Source organism: Schistocerca gregaria, chromosome 4 (assembly GCF_023897955.1).
Source record: "Schistocerca gregaria isolate iqSchGreg1 chromosome 4, iqSchGreg1.2, whole genome shotgun sequence".
NCBI lineage: Eukaryota > Metazoa > Arthropoda > Insecta > Orthoptera > Acrididae > Schistocerca > Schistocerca gregaria.
Window position 1 is genome coordinate 288,098,374 of NC_064923.1, and position 18,911 is coordinate 288,117,284.

At 45.9% G+C, this 18,911-nt stretch overlaps 1 non-coding gene across 1 annotated transcript; it reads left to right on the plus strand.

Moving 5' to 3' along the window:
- Positions 1 to 15,822: 15,822 nt before the first annotated feature.
- Trnas-cga (transfer RNA serine (anticodon CGA)) lies at positions 15,823 to 15,897 on the plus strand. Its single transcript has one exon. It is a non-coding gene; the product is annotated as a tRNA-Ser (tRNA).
- Positions 15,898 to 18,911: the final 3,014 nt, after the last annotated feature.

The following is an 18,911-nucleotide window of genomic DNA, read 5'->3' on the forward strand; positions in this document are numbered from 1 at the left end:
ACCGCCACTTTTCATCCTATAACAAAAAAAAATCTGGTCCACTTCAGGCGTTGGCTCCTGACTAAACTTACCCCAGAGAGCTGCCTATATACCAGGGCAAATATAGGAAATCAAGGTTAGGGCTATCCTTACAAACAAAACAAAATCTTCCTTTTTCTGAATTTTATTTTTATTTTTATTGTTGTTATGGTATTATTATTTTTTTGTTTTTGTTTAGTTTTGTTGTGTAATTGATCAGAGGCCTTCTGCGCCCCGCTGGTAATATGTTGAGTCACGTCTTCTCGAAATTGATGTGTTCTGCTCAATTGTTCAGAAATGTTCATTGGTTCAAACAGGAAACGTTCTTCTCTCTTGGCTTAACACATTCCAGGTGCGAGGCGGGTCGTGGAAAGCACTCCCAAGGAAGTTCGAGAAAAATTGTCTGTATTTTGGGTGACGGACAACGACATAATGACGGTCATTGAGGTATGTCCAAAAATCGAGTACAGAGTCTACAGTTTGTCCAAATAGTTAGTGAATGGCATGTCCGCGAATCCAATTCACAACATTGGTCTTTGTACGAGGAAAAAATCACGATCCGGGAATAATAATGAAAGGGGAGTAATCCGATCCAGAATGTCCCGCGTTAGAAAAGCGACAATAAGACGAATCAAGTGCCAAACCTCCGCCGCCAGTCCGCAAACAAACCGATGTTCATCATTGTCTGGCTCTCCACACGTGGAACAGAGAGGTGATTGGGCAAGGTGGATACGATGAATGCGAGATTGATTGATTTGCTTATCATTGACAGTTAGGTACCAGAGAGATTGAACATTCGTGTCAAGGTAACGGGCGGAAACCACGCGCCATACATGACGCCAGTCAACCTGGGGGAACTTTTGTTCAATCGGGTTAGGTGGACGACCTAATTGGAGGACATTGTATACTGCCTTTGTCTTGAGTAAATGCTGTCTTGGTAAGGTGAGGCGTAGATAACTGAGTTCAAGAAAGAAGTATCGTATATAATGGAACTGGGCCGGAACGTCCGAGATCATCACTGGGGCTGATAGTGAGACCGGCGTATATGCCAACAGGAGGAGACCAGTGAGGCTCGTTGGGCATCGTGTCCATATCGTCATCTGGGAGCTGACAAATAGGGCTCGAGCTCTATCAGGCACGTGAAACAGACCTATCCCACCTCGTTCACAGGGAATCCATCCGAGCTACCGACGCACGATTCACGCCCGCTACTCACAGCTTTACTTCTGCCAGTATCTCGTCTCCTGCCTTCCAAACTTTACAGAAGCTCTCCTGCGAAACTTGCAGAACTAGCACTCGTGAAAGAAAGGAAGACTCGAACTCGGGACCTTTGCCTTTCGCGGAAAAGTGCTATACTATCTGGGGTTTGCAGGAGAGCTTCTGGGCAAGTGCTCTACTCGGTCGGGCACACAGTTTTAATCTGTCAGGAAGTTTCACATCAGCGCACACTCCGCTGCAGAGTGAAAATTTCATTCTGGAAACATCCCCCAGGCTGTGGCTAAACCATGTCTCCGCAGTATCCTTTCTTTCAGGAGTGCTAGTTCTGCAAGGTTCGCAGGAGAGCTTCTGTAAGGTTTGGAAGGCAGGAGACGAGATACTGGCAGAAGTAAAGCTGTGAGTACCGGGCGTGAGTCGTGCTTCGGTAGCTCAGATGGTAGAGCACTTGCCCGCGAAAGGCAAAGGTCCCGAGTTCGAGTCTCGGTCGGGCACACAGTTTTAATCTGCCGGGAAGTTTCACTGTGAAGTGTTGGCCGGCCCACAACCCTAGCATCTCGCCGTGTTGTACCGACGGCGGCTGCCGGTTGTCTACAATGTGCTCCGATGGTTCAAATGATTAAAATGGCTCTGAGCACTATGTGGTCATCAGTGCCCTAGAACTTAGAACTACTTAAACCTACCTAACCTAAGGACATCACACATATCCATGCCCACAGCAGGATTCGAACCTGCGACCTTAGCGGTCGCGCGGTTCCAGACTGTAGCGCCTAGAACCACTCGGCCACTCCGGCCGGCGCTCTGTGATGGACAGGGACGTCACATGTTGCCTCCTTCAGTACACCCACAAAAAAGGCTGAGAATTTAAAAATTCTCTTCCAGCAACAAAACAGCGCAGTGTCAGGGTAGGCATTTTTTTCTACTGTCGCTCTAAACGGCCGCCCCCAAAAATGCTACGTCTATTGTACCACCGAGGTCTGAGGGAACTCTCCAGATCTATTAGGTTGCCGTTACCTGACTGGCCACAACCGCCAACTGCCTCCCAGGCATATATCTCTGCAGTCCCAGCGTCCTACTCCAAAGCAAAAAGCTTTTCTTGCAGTTACCACCATCTTGGTTACCACCAATAATTACTATTGACTAAAGTTACTCCCGTACAGAGGCAACAACGTTAAGTAGTTTTCCTCGCAATCTCGTCTCGGAGCTACACAGAATTTCTTTTTATTTTAATCTATAGTTTAATTCGCTTGCAAGGTGGCAGAACAAATGTAGATCAGATTCGCACCTTACATGAGAGCTTTACACATCGCAACGGGAAGGTGCCTATGACTAATGCAAAAAGGGATGAGACTCAATCGACGGTAATCAACACACCGTTCCTGTATAATGCATGTCTATGAACAGAAGGTGCAACAAGCAGCGAGAGGCGTTTTAGCTTGGAATTCAGAGGGGTGAGAGCAGAGGCAGGGCACGGCACAGGACATACAATGGAAATCACGGAAAGGGGCGTTCCAAGCCAGGTCAACGACCGAGCAGGTGACTCAGAAGGGGAGAGCGAGTTAACGGGCCATCTGAGGGACAGGAAAGAAAGCTTTTAAAAACTGCGTTTCAGGATTCCAAATGGACAAGACCAGTGACGTATTTTCGATCATATGTCCAGCGAATGGTACACACGTGAGAGACAATGTACGCATTTTAACGTCTGGCTCGGCCACAAAACGTCCGATTGGCGGAAACGCACTAGGAAGAAGTGAAGAGCCGAAGTTTCGATGCAGTTTAATGTTAGGGCCTTTGCGATTGGTAGAGAGAGTTTCCATAAAATAAGGGGAACGCTCCTATTGGTTGGAAAAAGCTGTGACGTGAAGAACAAAAGAGAGACAGGTCAGCTATGAGAAAGAGAAGACGGAAATTTTGGGGGACTCTACTTTGAATTGGCGTCTAGTGCAGAACGGAGCGCATAACGCTCTGTACTATGCAGAGAATAAATTTGTGTGAACACTGCGTTCACAGTGGCTGACGTCCAGCTAGAAATTAGCTGTAGCATCGTTTAGCTTTAACTGTGGGGAAACGAGCCAGCCAACTAGTTAACTGTTCTTGCGAGAACTGAGAGGGAATTATAACATGCATCTTGCTCCAGCCATACGCGTGTATATGGCCATATTCTAAGACTAGGGATGAGTACAGTTTTTCTAGCACAACGAGAAACATAGGGAGAGTTTATGTTGAAAAAATGCAGCCAAGGGTTTAATTAGTTTTATAGGAATTTCAGTGGAGAGAGCAGCCTATCAGACAACAGCTCACGCAGCTTAAGGTAAATACCGCATGCAGAGGCGTAAACTTGTTGGTTCACCAGCTTGCGTCCTCTGTAATCTCGAGCGACCTTGGGTAATCGTTTACTCAATTTGTCACATAACTAACCAGCCACCGTAGACTTGATTGTCACCCTAAAAATAGTACCGAACTTTGAACCGGAATCGGATGATTTATCGTAGTACTGACCAACATAATAACGAAATCCTAAGAATAATTTCGTAAAGAAACTTCTAGTTAAACTTTAATATTTCGTGTTTAGGATAATTTAACTCTCTGAGAGTTAATATTTAATATTGTTGTGTTTAGGATATTTCACTTTTTGATTTTGATGAGATACATTATCCACGCAACTGTTTCAACATTGTCACACTGTAAACTGTTTAAAAGCGTGTATTTCTATGCAAATATTAACACACTGAACATGTCATATCAACTTACACAGTTATCATGAGTCATAGAATAAGAAAAAATGATTATATCACCTTACACGCTAATAAAATAAATGAGGATCACAAAAAATAATAAATAATAAGAATAATAAATAATTGAGGACTTTGGGTGAGGATGCTAATACGAGATGAAGAGGTTGGCACAGATTAGAAATTAATGGAGCGATACAGTAGACCATCCAGAAAACTAATGACGCAAAGAAAGAATTGCAGCCAGTTACTGGACGTTCCAGTGTGTTTGCTTGTGCAGGGGGCGTGCCGCAGCCGTGGTGGACGTGCAGAGCTATTGAGGCGCCCTCTCCCGAGCTGGCGGCCACGGCGGAGGCGACTCACGCCTCGCCGCCTACACCGTGACCAGAAAAGACGATGAAACGTTCCGCCCGATGCGCCTCGCTGCATTCCACTGGCACTCCTAGGTACTGTCACAATAGCAATTCATCTCTGCACTTCATCACAAACACTCAAACAAACACCCCGTTCTCTGTGTCCCCGCTGCAAGAAAGGCGTCTTACATTTCACGCCTTGGATCTGGCGTTACGGTGTATACAAAATTGAGTACGATCTATTAACTGTTTGCTGCATGTGAGTTCCGACACTCGTTCCTGGGATAATGCATGGTAGTATCTCTCACTGTGCCCTGAGTGGTGGATACTTCCTAACCTTTTTCAGCTTTGTTATTCTTCCATGCTTTGGACTTACACTGGGAGAGCTAGAAGTCTTTATTCAGAATATTTATGCTATTAACTGAAATCTGCAACAATACATTCCCGAAGAAAAGCACAGTGGTGTAGGATCTATAGAAACTACACGATTTCCACTGAGTGGTACAGTTGCGTCAAAACCATTGAAATCGAACTGACAGAAAAATCGTTCAGTGTAAACTGAAACGATGTATTGTGAGTTCAAATTACGATGCCTGTACAAAAAGGGAAGCATCCACAGTGGGAGAGGACACGAAATGAAACATCACGAACTGAGAGTGTGTATAATGGTATTTCGGTGTTTACAGTATTGAATCAAATTTAAAAAGAACTTTTTAGTGTGAACTCACTTATCATAATGACGTTGTGCCCCCTCTAGCTTGGATGAACGCACTGATTCTATTGGGAAGGGTGTCATAAGGCCATTCCATTCTCTCCTGAGACAAACTGGCCCACAGCTGTTGCAGTTGGTCCTTGATATGCTGGATACTGATACTAGAACGGAGTTTACGTCTGAGCTGGTCATGCTATGTTATGTTGTGTTATGTTATGTTATGTTATGTTATGTTAACCGGGGATCTAGAAACGACGGAGAGGCTCAGTCCCTGCCGCAGCCGCAGTGGTCCACAACCCCACGACGACTACCGCAGTCCACTTCAGCCCACCGCCGCCCCACACCGAACCCAGGATTATTGTGCGGTTCGGCCTCCGTTGAACCCCCCAGGGAACGTCTCATGTCTCATACCAGACGAGTGTAATCCCTATGTTTGCGCCGGCAGGAGTGGCAGAGCGGTTCTAGGCGATACAGTGTGGAACCGCGCGACCGCTACGTTCACAGGTTCGAATCCTGCCTCGGGCATGGATGCGTGTGATGTCCTTAGGTTAGTTAGGTTTAAGTAGTTCTAAGTTCTAGGGGACTGATGACCTCAGAAGTTAAGTCCCATAGTGCTCAGAGCCATTTGAACCCCATGATTGCGTGCTAGAGTAATGGTGGTGTACGTGTACGTGGAGAACTTATTTTCGCAGCAATCGCCGACATAGAGTAACTGAGGCGGAATAAGGGGAATCAGCCCGCATTTGCCGAGGCAGATGGAAAACCGCCTAAAAACCATCCACAGGCTGTCCGGCTCACCGGACCTCGACTCAGATCCGCGGGGCGGATTCGTGCCAGGGACCGGCGCTCCTTCCCGCCCGGAAATCCGTGCCTTAGACCGCACGGCCAACCGGGCGGGCCAAGCTGGTCATAGTCATGCACTATCGATGACATATCCAGGGATCTTGCTGGCTTTAAGAGGACCTCAACCTCACACAGACAGTTCATGAAGACACATATTATGTATGACGACCATTGTCCTCTTGAAAAATGGCACCACGATACTATAGTATGAGACGCAACGTCACCTCAACTCATGTCCGACGACCCGCCCTCCACACCACGACGCCTGGAGGACATTGTTTTTCCCTAAAAGACATTGGAAAACTGACACCTCTCCCCAGGAAGCCGCCGTACTAACCGACGGGGTAGTGCAGAAGTGCAATACGTCGCTGAACACAATGCAACGCCGTTCATCAGTAGTCCGTGCTTCCCCGTCACAGTACCACACCGAACGTTGTCATTTCTGTTGTAGCAGCCTGTGCGTGGGCGTAATATCCTAGTCCGACTGCTGCTAATCTCTAGTCAGTGGTGCGGTACGAAGCAGAAAGTTGCAGGAATCCAGTTTTTTGTACTCGGAAGGCAGGCGCAAATGTGAAGGGTCTACGATGTGCTTGGTGCACAATACGGCGATCTGTTCTTGTAGTGGTCACACTTGACCGACCGAAACTTTGACAACGAGTACGCCTGCCCTCACGTTCCCTTGAAGTCGAACACTTCCGAATGCCCAAAAAATCTGGGTACCATCTGATTCAACCAGCTGGCCAAATGAAAATCCACAATGAGTCCACTTTCCGTCAGGCGTCGATAAAGCTGTTTACGTGTCCTTCACACTTATCACTTAATATCTGGCACTGTTCACACCCCTTATACGTCCTACACTCACGCTCATAAATTAAGGATAATGCTGATAATGGTGAACCAACGCTATGGTGGGTTGCATGCGGGTTTAAATCACCTCGGGGTATGACTATGCGGTGCATTTGACCTGCGGTCGTTGCACAGTGGCGCTGGCAGCAGACCACATACGCAGAGGTGCTTAGTACATGTCAGAATACGGTTCAGCGAGTAAGTGTGCAGACGTTTTCGGACGTGCTAATGGTGACTGTGTGTTGAAAATTGCTCAGAGAACACATGTTGATGACGTTATGAGGGGTAGAATACTAGGGCGACTGGAGGCTGGTCAAACACAGCAGGTCGTAGCACGGGCCCTCCGTGTGCCACAAAGTGTGATCTCAAGATTATGGCAACGATTCCTGCAGACAGGAAACCTGTCCAGGCGCTACAGTACGGGACGTCCACAGCGTACAACACCACAAGAAGACCAATATGTCACCATCAGTTAGCCTTGCTTGGGACCTTATTGGAGCCACTGGAACAGTTGTCTCCAGACACCCACATTACAGACGACTGAGCGGACATGGTTTATTCGCCCGGAGACCTGCAAGGTGCATTCCACTGACCCCTGGTCACAGGAGATCCCGTAAAGCCTAGTGTCAAGAACATAGTACAGGGTCATTGGAACAGTGGTCCCAGGTTATGTTCACGGACGATTCCAGGTATAGTCTTGAATAGTGATTCTCGCCGGTTTTTCATCTGGCGTGAACCAGGAACCAGATACCAACCCCTTAATGTCCTTGAAAGGGAACTGTATGTAGGTCGTGGTTTGATGGTGTGGGGTGAGGTTATGACTGGTGCACGTGCATCCCTGCATGTCTTTGACAGAGGAACTGTAACAGGTCAGGTGTATCGGGACATCATTTTGCACCAGTATGTCCGCCTTTTCAGGGGTGCACTGAGTCCCACCTTCCACCTGATGGATGATAACACACGGCCCCACGGAGCTGCCATCGTGAAGGAGAACCTTGAAACAAAAGATATCAGGCGGATGGAGTGGCCTGCCTGTTCTCCAGACCTAAACCTCATCGATCACGTCTGGGATGCTCTCGGTCAACATATCGCTCCACGTCTTCAAACCCGTGCAACACTTCAGGAGCTCCGACAGGTATCAATGCAAGAATGGGAGGCTAAACCCCAGCAGCTACTTGATCACCTGATCCAGAGTATGCCAACCCGTTGTGCGACCTGTTTACGTGTGCATGGTAATCGTATCCCACATTGATGTCGGGGTACATGCGCAAGAAACAGTGGCGTTTTGTAGCACATGTGTTTCGGGACGGTTTTCTCAACTTATCACCAATACCATGGACTTACAGATCTGTGTCGTGAGCGTTCCCTATGTGCCTATGCTGTTGCCGCCAGTTTTTTTGTAGTGGCACGTTGTGTGGCACCACATTATGCAATTACCCTTAATTTATGAGCATGAGTCTATGAAGCCGGGTAACAACACTAAACACGAACAATACTGATGCACTTGTTGGTATTTCTATCTGGCACAGGTAATTGTAACTCCGATCATTTACATACCCGCCGATGGTGTGTAGAAGAATGTAGTAGCATTGAAATTCGAGCGTGTGTGCTGGATGCTTCACTACTCTAGTCTGTATAAGCAGCAGTGAGAGTTAGATCCCAGTGGCAGACAAGAAATGGACTCTTTATTCCATAACCGCTAAGTGAGTTGTGTCACATTCTCAACAGCAGTCAGTTGCACAGTAGACACTTTTGCGCTGAGCCGTTGTAGCAATCCACCCAACATGTTGAAAAATGTTTCAGTCAAAATGTTAAAAAATACAGGTACACTGGACACAGCCGTTTCTGTGAAAACTTTATCAAACGTAGTGTTGCCCGAAAATTCCTGGCATATTAAAACTGTGTGCCGCACTGGGACTCGAACCCGTGATAATTGCCTCTGGGGGAGAAGTCCTCTACCGACTGAGCTGTCCAAGCGCGACTAAAGACTCACTCTCACAGCATCTTTTCTCCTACCCTCAAAATGTACAGAAGTTCTTCTTCGTAACTTGCGGGGCGAAAACTCCTGGAAGATAAGCTGATGCGGAGAAATGGTTTAGACACAGCCTAGGGGATTGTTTCCAACAGTGGAGTGAAACTTTAAATCTAATGGATTTTCTGTTGTACCTCTGTATTTCCTGCAAGCGTACGAATACGCGCTAGTCATCGGTCTGCAGAAAGATAGCGACAATTGACACAACAACCGGAGGTGGAGTATAGCTCGTGGAGGAACTGTAGAGCTGTAATATGGACAGATGTGGCTTCTGACAAGACCTGTTGCGGGAAGGAAGTAGTAAGAGGGATACCACTTGGCTGTTGAAAAGTTATGGGATTACTTCCGATTCATACATCTATCAATTCGTAGTAGGAACTCTGCTGGTGCTGAAATGATCCTATGATCTTGGAGTGTGTTGGAAAGCCGACTCTACTCCTGGAGAACAGTACGGGAACGGCTGCGGATGCCTAGGTCAGTGGCAATAATACATTTGCGAAAGGCACAGTCTATATCAGTGAGTTACTACTCGTCACTGGGACCATGTGGACGGATCTGTATAAGATCACAGGTAAAGTTATCGCTTGTGTCTCAATAGGATTTCTACCGAATGCAAGGAGTTGATTATTGATATCAAGTAGGACATAGAAGGGTAGTGCGATAACTTGAAGGACGACTTGTTAATTTATATTGTTCGCCTTGGTGTGAGATTACGGGAACTCTGGATAGCTGGTACTTTGAAGAGGGTCCAAAGTAAGCTATCGAGGTAGTTGAATGCGAAACGATTTAGGTAATAGGAATTGGCAGCTCGTGTTAGATATAAAATAGATGTAGTAAGGAGAAATTGTTGGAGATCCTATAAATGACAGTGAATAGGACTCAAGCTAAATGGATGCATAAATGCCTCCCTATACACTACAATTAGTAGAATATTGACTTCGTTCCTTGCTTGACGTTTAGATCCTTGATTCTTGATATTTCATTAGCAGACTTTTGTGGTATGATTGGCGTCTATCTTCAGGTGTCTTGCAGTTTAGGTTTCTCAGCATTTTCGTGACACTCTCGTGTATGTGCAACGAATCTTTGACCATTCCTGATGTCCTTCTTTCTATGCGTACCAAAGCCTTCTGGTCCTATCTGCTGTGGCTCCAACACAAATGGACAATGTTGTATGATGAGGTTCACGTGTTTTGTAAGCAACAGTTGAAGTCTGTCGCCCACTTTACCTACAATGGAGCCAATGGGAACATCTTAGTTCATATCCCCACAAATTATTACAGCCAAGTATTTGTGTGATTGCAGTTGTGACTCAATGATCTTGAACTCTGTTTTGTAAATACAAAATTTTACATTTCTGAACCACGTGGGAATCTTATTACGATCGGCACAGATACCTGTGCAGCTTTTTTCAGTTACTGCTTCATTATAGACAACTGTAGCATCTGCAGATAGTCTGAGGTTACTATTGTCTGTCACTCATTAATACATAAAACGAGCAAAGCAAGCCTGAAGATTCTTATGGCGAAAACTCTCCATCATATACAACATGATGCGTCTTCCCTGCGAGAAATCCTCAAGCTAGTCACAAATTTTGTTTGGTAACACATATAAACGTACTTTCTATAAAGGTGGTTGTGGTACCGAGCAACATGCTTTTAGGAAGTCAAGAAATTTTGTATCAGAATGCCTTGCACTGTACTTTTCAGAGTGACATGTGAGAAAAGCGCTAGATGGGTTTCGCATGATCGACGTTTTTGGGTTCCAAGCTGATTGATATGGAAGTGATCCCTTTCGAGTAACTAATTACGTTTGAACTCAGATTATAGGGTTCTGTAACTAATGGATGTCAAGTATATTTTACGCTAGCAGTCTGGAACTGCGTGACTCCTACGGTCGCAGGTTCGAATCCTGCCTCGGGCATGGATGTGTGTGATGTCCTTAGGTTAGTTAGGTTTAAGTAGTTCTACGTTCTAGGGGACTGATGACCTCAGAAGTTAAGTTCCATTGTGCTGAGAGCCATTTGAACCATTTTTTGTACGCTAGTTTTGTGGATCACTTATGGCGAGCTTCTTGTAGATAGGTGTGACCTGTGCGTTCTTGGAATTTACAATATTTTACGTGTAAAATGAGGTCTAACTCGACTAAAAATGCTGTACATAATCTGACAGCGATTCCATCGGGCTTGGAGCCTTGTTCAGTTGTTTCTCAACGACCGTGAAACAAATACCTACATACCTAATCTTTTCGATACTACGAGGATTAAGCTAACTCAGCACTCCTACATCTTCCTTTGTAAACAAATATTTGAAACCAGAATTACGAATTTCTGCTTTACTTTGGTACCCCAATTCCGATTCCTCTGTCATCCATGTGCATTGGACGCTAACTTTAGTACCACTCTTAGCCTTTGCACATGACCAGAATTTGTTTGGTTTTTGTGAGGGATCTTTCCATAAGATTCCACTGCAGTGAATGTATACGATGGAGTGAATGTATGCAATGGAGGGTCTTCCATCAAGAACATCCTTCTTACCCGCGTATCGATCCAGTAGTGATCAACTATTCCTCTAAACTTAAACCACAGTTCTTCATGATCCTACACTTGGCTAAGTCTTTCTAGTTCGTCCTTGAGCAATGATACTACTGCCTCTTTATATCGCGTATTAAACACGTAAATCTTTGTTCCTTTTAATTGCCCGTCATGCTTTAATACTATTTCTGATACCGTTGTAGGCGAAATTAAGTAATTCTACCTTGGAAGCAAAACAACTCATGACAGGGGAAGCAAGGCAAAGAGGGCACTTATGGTTACGGTAAGTCTACTGGTGTCAGACATAGGCCGTAACTGGAGGACGAAATTTCTGAGGATGTACTTTTGGAGAACAGTGAATCATGGACAGTGGGAAATCAGGAGCAAAAGAGAATTCAAGCGCTTGAGATGTGATGCTACTGAAGAATGTTGGAAATCAGGTGTATCAGAAGTACTTATAAGATAAGGAATGTGGAAGTTCTTGGCGGAAATGGTGAAGAGAGGAAAATATGGTAAACACCGACAAGAACAAGGGACCGGATGATAGAACATGAGTTAAGCCATCAGGGAATAAGCTCCGTGGTACTAGAGCGAACTGTAGAGGGTAAAAACTGCAGAGGAAGAGAGAGATTGGAATACATCCAGCAAATAACTGAGGACGCAGGTTGCAAGTGCTACTCTGAGATGAAGAGGTTGCCGCAGGAGAGGAATTCGTGGCGGGCCGTAAAAAGAAGTGTGCTGCTTGACATAGTCAAATCGATTAAGTATCTAGCCGTAACGTTGTAGAGCGATATGAAATGGAATGAGCAGGCGAGGAGGTTGGTAGAGAAGGTGAATGGTCGATTTCGATTTATTGAGAGAATTCTAGGAAGTGTAGCTCATCTGTGAAGGGTTATGCAAACCATTCTAGAGTACCGCTCGAATGTTTCAGATGCCGAACAAGTCGGATTAAAAGAAGACATCGAAGGAGATCAGAGGCGTACTGTTGTACTTGTCACTAGTAGATTCGCTCAACATACATCTACATCTACATCCATACTCCGCAAGCCACCTGACGGTGTGTGGCAGAGGGTATCCTGAGTACCTCTATCGGTTCTCCCTTGTATTCCAGTCTCGTATTGTTCGTGGAAAGAAGGATTGTCGGTATGCTTCTGTGTGGGCTCTAATCTCTCTGATTTTATCCTCAGGGTCTCTTCCCGACATATACGTAGGAAGAAGCAATATACTGGTTGACTCTTCGGTGAAGGTATGTTCTCGAAACTTACCGAGCTACTGAGCGTCTCTCCTGCAGAGTCTTCCACTGGAGATTATCTATCATCTCCGTAACGCTTTCGCGATTACTAAATGATCCTGTAATGAAGCGCGCTGCTCTCCGTTGGATCTTCTCTATCTCTTCTATTAACCCTATCTGGTACGTATCCCACACTGCTGAGCAGTATTCAAGCAGTGGGCCAAAAAGCGTACTGTAACCTACTTCCTTTGTTTTCGGATTGCATTTCCTTAGAATCCTTCCAATGATTCTGTCTGGCATCTGCTTTACCAACTATCAACTTTATATGATCATTCCATTTTAAATCACTCCTAATGCGTACTCCCAGATAATTTATGGAATTAAATGCTTCCAGTTGCTGACCTGCTATTTTGTAGCTAAATGATAAGGGATCTATCTATGTATTCGCAGCACATCACACTTGTCTACATTGAGATTCAATTGCCATTCCCTGCAGTATGCGTCAATTCACTTCAGAACCTCCTGCATTTCAGTACAATTTTCCATTGTTACAACCTCTCGATACACCACAGCATCATCGGCAAAAAGCCTCAGTGAACTTCCGATGTCATCCACAAGGTCATTTATGTATATTTTGAATAGCAACGGTCCTACGACACTCCCCTGCGGCACACCTGAAATCACTCTTACTTCGGAAGACGTTTCTCCATTGAGAATGACATGCTGCGTTCTGTTATCTAGGAACTCTTCAGTCCAATCACACAATTGGTCTGATAGTCCATATGCTCTTGCTTTGTTCATTAAACGACTGTGGGGAACTCTATCGAACGCCTTGCCGAAGTCAAGAAACACGCCATCTACCTGTGAACCCGTGTCTATGGCCCTCTGAGTCTCGTGAACGAATAGCGCGAGCTGGATGTCATGCGGAGATGTTTCATTAACAAAACTGGTAATCACTTGAGGCAAAATGGTTCAAATGGCTCTGAGCACTATGGGACTTAACATCTGAGGTCATCAGTCCCCTAGAACTTAGAACCACTTAAACCTAACTAACCTAAGGGCATCACACACATCCACGCCCGAGGCAGGATTCGAACTTGCTACCTTAGCAGTCGCGCGGTTCCAGACTGAAGAGCCTAGAACCGCTCGGCCACAGCGGCCGGCTTCGCAAAACAGTATTGACAAATTTTAGAGAACGGGAATTTGCCGTTAACAGCAGAATGATTCTGCTGCAGCCAACGTACATTTCTCGTAGGGGCCGAGAATACAACAGAAGAGAAATTAGGGCTGATATGGGGGCGTATACTCCGTTTGCTAGTGGAACAGAAAACGGGACTACTAATAGCGGTACAAGGTACTCTCCGCTGTCGCTTGCGGGGCACGTCTGTAGATGTAGTTGGAACGTGCTGAATAAATAGGGAAACAGAATTATGTCAAGAGCTGACTAAAAGAAGTGATTGATTGGTGGGCTATTCTTAGGCATCACGAAAACATCAGTTTGATAGTGCAGAGAGATAGCACACAAACTTTCGGAGAAACCAACATCGAGTAAAGTAAGCAGGCTCAGATGGATGTTGGTCGCAGTAGTTGTTCGGAGGTGAAGAGACATGTACGAGATAGCCTAGCGTGAAGAGCTCCATCAGAGAACGCAGCATGTCATTCTCAATGGAGAGACGTCTTCCGAAGTAAGAGTGATTTCAGGTGTGCCGCAGGGGAGTGTCGTAGGACCGTTCCTATTCACAATATACGTTGTGGATGACATCGGAAGTTCACTGAGGCTTTTTGCCGATGATGCTGTGGTATATCGAGAGGTTGTAACAATGGAAAATTGTACTGAAATGCAGGAGGATCTGCAGCGAATTGACGCATGGTGCAGGGAAAGGCAATTGAATCACAATGTAGACAAGTGTAATGTCTTGCGAATACATAGAAAGAAAGATCCCATATCATTTAGCTACAATATAGCAGATCAGCAACTGGAAGCAGTTAATTCCATAAATTATCTGGGAGTACGCATTAGGAGTGATTTAAATTGGAATGATCATATAAAGTTGATCGTCGTTAAAGCAGATGCCAGACTGAGATTCACTGGAAGAATCCTAAGGAAATGCAATCCGAAAACAAAGGAAGTAGGTTACAGTGCGCTTTTTCGCCCACTGCTTGAATACTGCTCAGCAGTGTGGGATCCGTACCAGATAGGGTTGATGGAAGAGATAGAGAAGATCCAACGGAGAGCAGCGCGCTTCGTTACACGATCATTTAGTAATTGCGAAAACGTTACGGAGATGATAGATAAACTCCAGTGGAAGACTCTGCAGGAGAGACGCTCAGTTGCTCGGTACGGGCTTTTGTTAAAGTTTCGAGAACATACCTTCACCGAAGAGTCAACCAGTATATTGCTCGCTCCTACGTATATCTCGCGAAGAGACCGTGAGGATAAAATCAGAGAGATTAGAGCCCACACAGAAGCATACCGACAATCCTTCTTTCCACGAACAATACGAGACTGGAATAGAAGGGAGAACCGATAGAGGTACTCAGGGTCCCCTTCGCCACACACCCTCAGGTGACTTGCGTAGTATGGATGTAGATGTAGATCATCGTTCAGGAGAGCACTACAACCTGGACACGCAGCCAGTGCGCTCTCCCGGTCAGCCGGGTGGTGCGCGCCTGCTCGACACGCGGGAGGCGCGGTGTGGGGCGGTCGTCCTTTCGGCGGAGATGCGCGTCCGAAGCGAAGCGGAGCGGCCGCCCGCTGGCTGGCTGCGGGCGGCGGGCCACGCCCCAGATCGGCATGCGCCCTCGTGTCGCCCTCGCCTTGTGCGCGGTGCGCGGCCAAGTTCACGGCGAGCCGAGGCGGCCGGGCCGCACGCGCCGACACTTGTCGTGCGGGAGCCGGGCAAGGTTGCGCTACCTGCCCCGGGCCCTTTGTCCTCCTTACCCGACCTCCATGCTGCTCAAGCCCGTGATATCCTTAACACTTTTCACGAAACGATTCAAAATCATGTTACAAGTATGTTCCGGGCCAGGAAAACTAAATATAAATAAATTTAAACAAATGATATGTTTCCAGAATGAGATTTTCACTCTGCAGCGGAGTGTGCGCTGATATGAAACTTCGTGGCAGATTAAAACTGTGTGCCGGTCCGAGACTCGAACTCGGGACCTTTGCCTTTCGCGGCATGTGCTCTACCAACTTTCTTTAAGAAGTGCTAGTTCTGCAAGGTTCGCAGGAGAGCTTCTGTAATGTTTGGAAGGTAGGAGGCGAGGTACTGGCGGAAGTAAAGCTGTGAGGACAGGGCGTGAGTCGTGCTTGGGTAGCTCAGTTGGTAGAGCACTTGCCCGCGAAAGGCAAAGGTCCCGAGTTCGAGTCTCGGTCCGGCAAACAGTTTTAATCTGCCAGTAAGTTTCAAATGATATGTTTGTTTGCATGACGACCTTATGCAGAAGACGTAATAATCAATTATCACTTCTAACGTATCTTCACTAATTTACTCACACACACACACACGCACACACAAACAAAGAAAACAATTGGACAAGTGCGAGTACGACTCTCAGTATGTTGGTTCCATATAAACTCATTTATCTATACAAACGGTTGATCTATAGGTTTTGATGACTGACTTTGTATCGACACATACAGTAACGGAAATAAGTATTCATACACTAGAGCGTGGAAAAGTAAACTGCCTTTGTTGACAATAGGAAACCAAAAACACTTGTTGGATGTGCACTATATACATCGGCCAGTCCCCAATGCAGCTATGCTGGTATATAGAACGAGAATGAGCAAGCCTTTACAAAACAACATACAAAAACGTATGCCAAGTTCTCTACTGTGCTGGGAATTAAGTATTCATACACCAACAGACCAAAGCCAGAACATATTTAATAGCCGGCCGGGGTGGCCGAGCTGTTCTAGGCGCTACAGTCTGGAACCGCGCGACCGCTACGGTCGCAGATTCGAATCCTGCCTCCGGCATGGATGTGTGTGATGTCCTTAGGTTAGTTAGGTTGAAGTAGTTCTAAGTTCTAGGGGACTGATGACCTCAGAAGTTAAGTCCCATAGTGCTCAGAACCATTTGAACCATGTCTACATCTTTACATGATTACTCTGCAATTCACATTTAAGTGCTTGGCAGAGGCTTCATCGAACCACAATCATACTATCTCTCCACCATCCATTCCCGAACAGCGCGCGGGAAAAACGAACACCTAATCCTTTCTGTTCGAGCTCTGATTTCTCTTATTTTAGTTTGATGATCATACCTACCTATGTAGATTGTTCTCAACAAAATATGTTCGCATTCGGAAGAGAAAGTTGGTGACTGAAATTTCGTAAATAGATCTCGCCGCGACGAAAAACGTCTTTGCTTTAATGACGTCCATCCCAACTCGCGTATCATATCTGCCACACTCTCTCCCCTATTACGTGATAATACAAAACGAGGTGCCCTTTTTTGCACCCTTTCGATATCCTCCGTCAATCCCACTTGGTAAGGATCCCACACCGCGCAGCAATATTCTAACAGAGGACGAACGAGTGTAGTGTAAGCTGTCTCTTTAGTGGAATTGTTGCATCTTCTAAGTGTCCTGCCAATGAAACGCAACCTTTGGTTCGCTTTCCCCATAATATTATCTATGTGGTCTTTCCAACTGAAGTTGTTCGTAATTTTAACACCCCAGGTACTTAGTTGAATTGACAGACTTTAGAATTGTACTTTTTATCGAGTAATCGAATTCCAACGGATTTCTTTTGGAACTCATGTGGATCACCTCACACTTTTCGTTATTTAGCGTCAACTGCCACCTGCCACACCATACAGCAATCTTTTTTTCTAAATCGCTTTGCAACTCGTCTTCGGATGAGCTTACTAGACGGTAAATTACAACATCATCTGCGAACAACCTAAGAGAACTGCTCAGTTTATCACCCAGGTCAGTTATATAGATCAGGAACAACAGAGGTCGCTTCCCTGGGGAACACCTGATATCACTTCAGTTTTACTCGATGATTTGCCGTCTATTACTACGAACTGCGACCTTCTTGACAGGAAATCACGAATACTTCGTATGCATACCCTTCCGATGTGTTACTTCTAGCAACATCCGCGGCATGGAATGGACCAATTTTCTTGTAGTTTCCGTCTTAGTACCTTCCCATTCTCGGAGAGCCACCACAGCCGGAAAATTTGCGCCGTGTGTTTGGGATCATTGTCCTGTTGGAAGTAATAATTTCTAGGAAGGCTCAAGCTGTCAACACTCTGTTATAAGTTCTGTTTGAGAATGTTCATATACACAAATCTGTCCATGGTACCTTCCACAAACACTAATTTTCCGACACCGGAGGCTGACATAGAGCCCCACACCATCACTCCACCACCTCGGTGCTTCACCGTGGATTGAATGTTGTTTCGGTCCAGGTCTGTATTCGGTCTTCTCCAGACCAAGATCCTACCATCATTGTGCACGATATTAAATTTGCCCCCTCCCCCCCCCCCCCCCCCCCCATGGACCTTGCCGTTGGTGGGGAGGCTTACCTGCCTCAGCGATACAGATAGCCGTACCGTAGGTGCAACCACAACGGAGGGGTATCTGTTGAAAGGCCAGACAAACGCGTGGTTCCTGAAGAGGGGCAGCAGCCTTTTCAGTAGTTGCAGGGGCAACAGTCTGGATGATTGACTGCTCTGGCCTTGTAACACTAACGAAAATAGCCTTGCTGTTCTGGTACTGCGAACGGCTGAAAGCAAGGGGAAACTACAGCCGTAAATTTTCCTGACGGCATGCAGCTTTGCTGTATGGTTAATGATGATGGCGTCCTCTTGGGTAAAATATTCCGGAGGTAAAATAGTCCCCCATTCGAATCTCAGGGCGGGGACTACTCAAGAGGACGTCGTTATCAGGAGAAAGAAAACTGGCATGCTACGGATCGCAGCGTGGAATGTCAGATCCCTTAATCGGGCAGGTAGGTTAGAAAATTTAAAAAGGGAAATGGATAGGTTAAAGTTAGATATAGTGGGAATTAGTGAAGTTCTGTGGCAGGAGGAACAAGACTTTTGGTCAGGCGAATACAGGATACGCGGTTCTAGGCGCGCAGTCCGGAACCGTGCGACTGCTACGGTCGCAGGTTCGAATCCTGCCTCGGGCATGGATGTGTGTGATGCCCTTAGGTTAGTTAGGTTTAAGTAGTTCTAAGTTCTAGGGGACTAATGACCACAGCAGTTGAGTCCCATAGTGCTCAGAGCCATTTGAACCAATACAGGATTATAAATACAAAGTCAAATAGCGGTAAGGCAGGAGTAGGTTTAATAATGAATAAAAAATAGGAATGCGGGTAAGCTACTACAAACAGCATAGTGAACGCATTATTGTGGCCAAGATAGACACGAAGCCCAC